Raw genomic sequence first — 6,695 nt, forward strand, 5'->3', positions numbered from 1 at the left:
TTTCATTAGAAGGTGTGGATGGTTATTACATGCTTCCGTTCTTTTTCTATCTGAAGTTCTCTTTGCCAAGGGTGACACTGTGACTCAGAATGTTGTCTACTACTGCTTGTGAAATTTATGGTCTTATAATGCTAAACTGTTCAACTGCTGAGATTTTTCAGCCTGCCAAGGATATATTTTTGTGATGCACACACTGATAAATCTTTTCTCACTCCATCTCACACATTTTCAACATAACATAGAAGCAAACATGGCTATGCGTGGATATCAGATACTGTCAAGAAAGGGGAATGAACTCAGATTCTGCTATTAAGTTCTCTATTTTATCTCCACAACAGATATAGTAATTAGCTAGGCTTTCATTTTCCTTTCTGTTTATTGTATATTTAACATAATACTTTACTAGTGAAACTGCAAAATAATTCCTAGAGAGCTACAGAGACCAGTTGTGACATGAAACATGTCCAGACACATTGATGAATGATTACATGTTTATTTGAATTTGGTAGTAAACTTCACTCCTTTATGCTGTGTTAATACTTTAAGTTACAGCTGATTTATATTTGCAATTTTTAATTATTTTATAATCATAGTTTTGACACAGTTCATGAGAATATCTAAACATTATACATAATAAAAAACTACAAATGTTTATTACAATGTTACACAAACACTTACCTTCCTAATAACTATGTGTGTATTTCTAATGTTTTATAACTGAATTTTTCATTTTAACTTTGTCTATCATAAATTGAGGAAACTGTTATAAGCTCTCTGTACTGCTCTGTGTGTGTGTGTGTGTGTATGTGTGTACAAATCATGGTTTCATTTTATTAAAAATGTGTTATTTGGTGTGAATTGTCTATTAATTATATAGATACAAGTTAATTTGCCTTAGGTGCCTCCTACAATATTTTAGCATTGAATATTGCTTGGAAATGTGTGGGAAATACAATTTGAAATCAGATCAAAATCCCAGAGTAGGTCAGAGGTTGGATCTGGATTACATGTACACAAAGATAGTAGATGAATCCTTTGGGAGTGAATGTTGTGATAGTGGCTAAAATCAGTTGGCAGAAAACAAGAACCAGGAAGGAGTCTGGCAAAAGAGACTATATGAAAAGGGCTGAGTTTCCAGCAGCTCCAAAGCACCTGACATGTGTAGAAAAGTTGACCCTTAGTTCCTGCCAGCGATTCAACTACACTGTGGAAAGTAAGACAGAGGGTTGAATTGTTTTCAATGTTTACGTCATTAGGTATCTTCAGATTCTGTAACATTGTCTGGTATGTAGTAAACAGTAATACAATCCATTTAATGAGTAACACAATTTTGATTATTAATTTAAAACCAAAATGGGGCTGGGAAGGTGGCTCAGTGGTAGAACACTTGCCTTGCATGCCTGAGGCCCTGGGTTCAATTCCTCAGCACCACATAAGCAAAAAGAAAAAAGCCAGAAGTGGCACTGTGGCTCAAGTGGTAGAGCGCTAGCCTTGAGCTGAAGAGCTGAGGGACAGCGCCCAGGCCCAGAGTTCAGGCCCCATGACCGGACCCCAAAAAAAAAACAACACCCCAAAATAATGCAATGATGTAGGACTCAAGACAAGTACATTCCAGTGTTCAAATCATTTATGATCCATACAACAGGGTAGGTACTATAAGTGTTAAGAATGAGAGACTATATAGTAATGCAGTTTGAAAGACCTTGATCATTAAAGAATTTATAAAGAATTTGACATGAAATAACAAATATTTATATCATCACATTTTCCCCTTAATCTGTCCTTTCTATTTTCATGGAGTTATAATATTTATTATTAATGCTCAGCTTATTTGTTCTAACCTTAATAGCCCACTCAGGACAAAAATGAGCAGTTTTTGTAAAGTGAAATTTAAAATAAATTGACAAATGAATAATTACTATTTAAAAATTTTTGTCTATTTGTTAATAATTCAAATACAATGCAAAACAAATATTTTCAATTACAGGTAAGAATAAAATATACAAATCTTATATTTCAGAAATCTTTTAAAGTAGTCCTATTTCAGGAGTTATATAATGAAAATATCCAACTATCATACTTTATAAAGGTCATAAACTCATTTAAAATTGTTTATTAATACAATAGGAAATAAATTGCTGATCCAATTAATAAGCAACAAAAAGTGTATACATGTTAACTCAAGGTGAAAATTATTTCTATGCTACTCACTGGTTTAAAAGTTATACTTAAAATAATTTAGTGAAGTAATGCTGTTTTTTCAATATACTTTCCAGAAGCTTTTCAACAATAAGAAGACTATTCTCAGGACATTAGACACTTCAAAAGAGGACTTAGTTCTTCAGTATATGTTGTTTCCGCATTTAAAGCTATTTTCCTAAGAAGAAAATAAGTCTAAGTTAAATAAATGCCTTTATATCTCTCTATATTTATAAAATGATGTCAATCTAACTCTGGTTTCCTTGAAATTACATTCAGAATCTATGACATACCTTAAAAACCACATTTGAAAATTACAAAGCTTTAGGATTACCAAAATAACGTAGAATTTCTACGTTAAATTCTATATTAAATTTTATTGACATTTTGATCTTGTATGCTAATTTATGAATAAATAGTACCAGCAATATAGAATAATAAATTCCACTGGCTTCTTTTCTGATTTGAAAACATACACACTTTGGTACACTTTATAACTTCAGTCTTTCTTTCTTCCTGTGCCTTGACAAATGCATTTTGAAAAAGCACAGATAGCCATGACATCACCCTAACAACTATTCTCCTTCATAGACTCATTTATTTACCACTCCTAGAAGATCATGAATATTTACCACTGAAAATGTGGAGTGTGATGTTTTGTAGGAGCAATCTATATGTCCCTGGTATGTTCAAAACTGACTTTTTATTGTTCTCATGGCCTGTTTTCTGAATTGAGAATTCAGATTGGCCATGTCCAAAATTTTCATCAGTACTACTATTTACTGGAAAGATTCTTGGTACTTGGTTCTGGCTAATGTTTCTATTGCATTGGTAAGAACTTCTGCTGTTGCTTAAAAAACATCTTTAAAAAACGTCATTTGTCTCACTTGAAGTGTTTATTATGGAAATGCTATTCCTTTTGGATGACAACATACACTACTTATCATAACTATTATTATTAGAATACGTGGTTACATTTAAATGTGGTGCACCTAATAATGTGTGTGTACTCTCATCCTTGTGGTCTATACTCAGATTTTATATGCTGTGAAAGAGCAGTATACTCGTTTCTATTAGCTGTAAGTTAACTCATAGTTAATCATAGTACCAGTAAGAACAGCATTATGAGACTAATGCATGAATTTTTTCAGAGGCTTTTTATTTTATTTTTTGCATTTATTAAGATGATCATATGATTTTGTCCTTTGTTGTGTTTATATGTTGTATTACACTTATTGATTTACATATGTTGTACCACCTTTGCATCCCTGAAATGAAGCCAACTTGATCATGTTTTGCTATCTTATTGATTTATTGTTGGAATCTTAGGACTTTCAATAGTCAGAAATCTCAATATTGGTCATGGTAGAAAAGGATTTCTAAAATATAAAAATGTATTTAGGTTTTATTTTGAGAATAATGATGTCATCTTTTGATGTTTTCCCTGCTTAAAAACAAGACTAGCTGACAGGGTCATAACGTAAAGATGGATAAAAGAAAACCAGGCACTGGTTGATTTGTAATTCCACCTACTTGGGAAGCAGAGATCTGAGGATTCCAGTTCAAATCCAGCCTGGGCAGAAAAGTCTGTGAGATTATTATTTCCAATTAATCACCAAAAAAAGATAAAGGTGGAGCTGTGGCTTAAGTGGTAGAGCTCTAACTTTGAGCAAAGAAGCTCTGGATAGTACTCAGGCCCTCTGAATTCAAGTACCATGACTGGCATTTTTTTAAATGGAAAAAAGGAAGAAAGAAAGAAAATAAAGTTTTTTCAATGCATTTGGAAGCATTTGAAGCATTTAAAAATACTATATGTGAATGTGTTTTTTAACACTGAGGAATTTTACTTTTGAAAAGTTGAATCTTTAAGCAAACAGCTATTTTCTTTGCAAATATTTGAGAAAACATGTTGGTAGACTATGCAGATTTTTTTTGTGTGTGTCTTTTTATTTTTTTATTTTTATTTATTTTTTTATTTTATTTTATTTGAGAACATACTGTACAGAGGGGTTACAATTACATGGGCAGGATAATGCATACATTTCTTACCAAGCATTGCACCCTCCTCCTTTGTTTACCCTTCACCTCCCTTCCCAGCCTCCCTCCTCTCCCCCACCTAATCATACCCCCCTCCCCCCCTCACACCGACATTGTAAAGCTGGTTTTGACATGACATTTTGTACTTCTCATTGTTGCAACAGGTCCACCTGAATCCTTAAAGGACTTGTTTGTCCCCGTCTCCTCCACATGTTATACTGACATCAAATATAGTGAAAGCGGGGGTTACACTGTGGAGGAGGGACATACAAAGCAACAAAGAAATAATCTATAAATGCGTTAGAAACACATGCATGAAAGAAACAAAAACATTAAAATACATATTTGAGGGTTCGTTTTCCTAACATCACATTCTCTGACCTTTTCCGCTTGACTCATACCTATACTAGATATTGCAAATAAGGGAAACCATGGGACCTATGTTGCAGATTTTATCTATCTACTTCCAAATCATTGACTCTACATTATAGAGAAATAGCAAAGATGTGGATCATTTTTTTAAATATAAGAGTTTGCAAATATTGATAGAGGTTCAAATAATATTTATGCCATACACACATACATTCTTACAAGCACACTCACTCTCAGAACCACCACATAATTCACCATTATCCAGCAATCAGTTTTAGACTTTTTTTGTTTTATAAATAGCTTAAGATCTAGTAGGAGAAAAACAAAGGAGGCAGTAACTATGTTCAACAAGAAACGTACTCATTACCTTACTCATGTAACTGTAAACCCTCTGTACAGCATCTTTACAATAAAATAAAATTTAAAATCTCATTCCTTTGTTTTCTTCTTAAATCATAAAATCCCTTTAAAATAATTTTATTGTTGTTTTCCTATCTAAAATAAAGGGATGATATGCCCACAAACCTCTGACTACAAAGTAATACTCTGAATAATAATAACTAGAAAACCTGACTCAGAGTTTTGGAGAGCACAGTTAAACTTTATAACGGAACTCACAGAAAAGATTGGAAAGCTGTCATCATTTTGCTCATATATTCTGAAATGGCTGCTTGAAAGCAAGTTAGTTTTCTCCTTCTCCAAACATCATATCACTGCGCATTGTTTTAGCTACCTTCCACGTCTGTGCTCATTTTATTATGATTGAATCAAATTTGCCTAAATTCTACACAAGTACGACAGCCTTGGGAGAAAGTACTGAAAAATTCTAACAAAGTACTAACAGCTCAACAAGAAAAAGAAAGAACTTAGCATTTCAACTCCACTTTATTCTAACTACTCTCATATTTTAGAAATAGTTTCCTGCCAGTTGGAAGCAGTGATCTACCCAGGGGAGAAGTCAATGAAGGTACTGTCTAACATCTTTTCACTGATTAGCTTCTCCCTTCATTTTTGTTTGTGGTGGGTTTGCATAATGTTGGCATTGAGTCACTACTCTTCTTTTTAAAAAAAAAATTTAACTATGCCTTGGAAGATGAAAACATAATCTGGTTTCTCACTCCCTGTGATTAATTTCTAGAATATCCTATGTGAGGGATCCTAAATGATGCTGTGCCCACCAAGCTGTGGTGGACATCTGCTTAGAAGAAGTGAGGAACTGGCCAGCCCTCTTTCTGTGGGTGTCACCCATGCTTGACGGTGCCGAGGAGAAATATGGAGAAGATGAAAAGGAAGCCATTCACTCAGTTTGTGTTTCGTATTCTGTGCCAACTTAATGTGTATTAATGATGCATTTTAGCAATAAAGCTCTTTAATGATCATTAAGCAGAAATTGCCATTCCTCATTAATAGCTGATCATTTTATAACACATTGGCTAATTTCTCATTAAATTCAATATAAATTGAATGACAAGGTTTTGTTTTTTTTGTTTTTTTTTTTTGCGTGTAAATATTGCTAAATGGAAGCATCTCTTTGTTTATTTTCCAAAGAAAATAATAAACATCTTTGGAAGAAGATTGGACATCCCTCCGGGTTATAATTAGAGAACAAAGTAGAAAGCTTCTCTCTTAAATGTTTAAAATTAACATTCAAAGAAAAAGGGCAATTCTGCCGTGGAATGCAAGGTTCAGATTGGCAAACAAGAAAGATATTTGATTCACAGTTGTAGAGATGCAACAAAGGGAATACATTCTGAGATTGCCAGTAGTGAAGAGGAGAGAAGAGGCTCGTGATTTCCATACCCCCTCACTTCACCTATCTGACCAGACATGGTTTAAAAACAGATCATGTGCCCGGCGCCGGTGGCTCACGCCTGTAATCCTAGCTACTCAGGAGGCTGAGATCTGAGAATCGCGGTTCAAAGCCAGCCCAGGCAGGAAAGGCCGTGAGACTCCTATCCCCAATAAACCACTAGAAAACCGGAAGTGGTGCTGTAGCTCAAGTGGTAGAGAGCTCGCCTTGAGCTGAAGAGCTGAGGGACAGCGCCCAGGCCCAGAGTTCAAGCCCCATGACCGACAAAAAAAAAAAA

Source organism: Dipodomys spectabilis, unplaced genomic scaffold (assembly GCF_019054845.1).
Source record: "Dipodomys spectabilis isolate Male_0828 unplaced genomic scaffold, ASM1905484v1 ptg000042l, whole genome shotgun sequence".
NCBI classification, from domain to species: Eukaryota; Metazoa; Chordata; class Mammalia; order Rodentia; family Heteromyidae; genus Dipodomys; species Dipodomys spectabilis.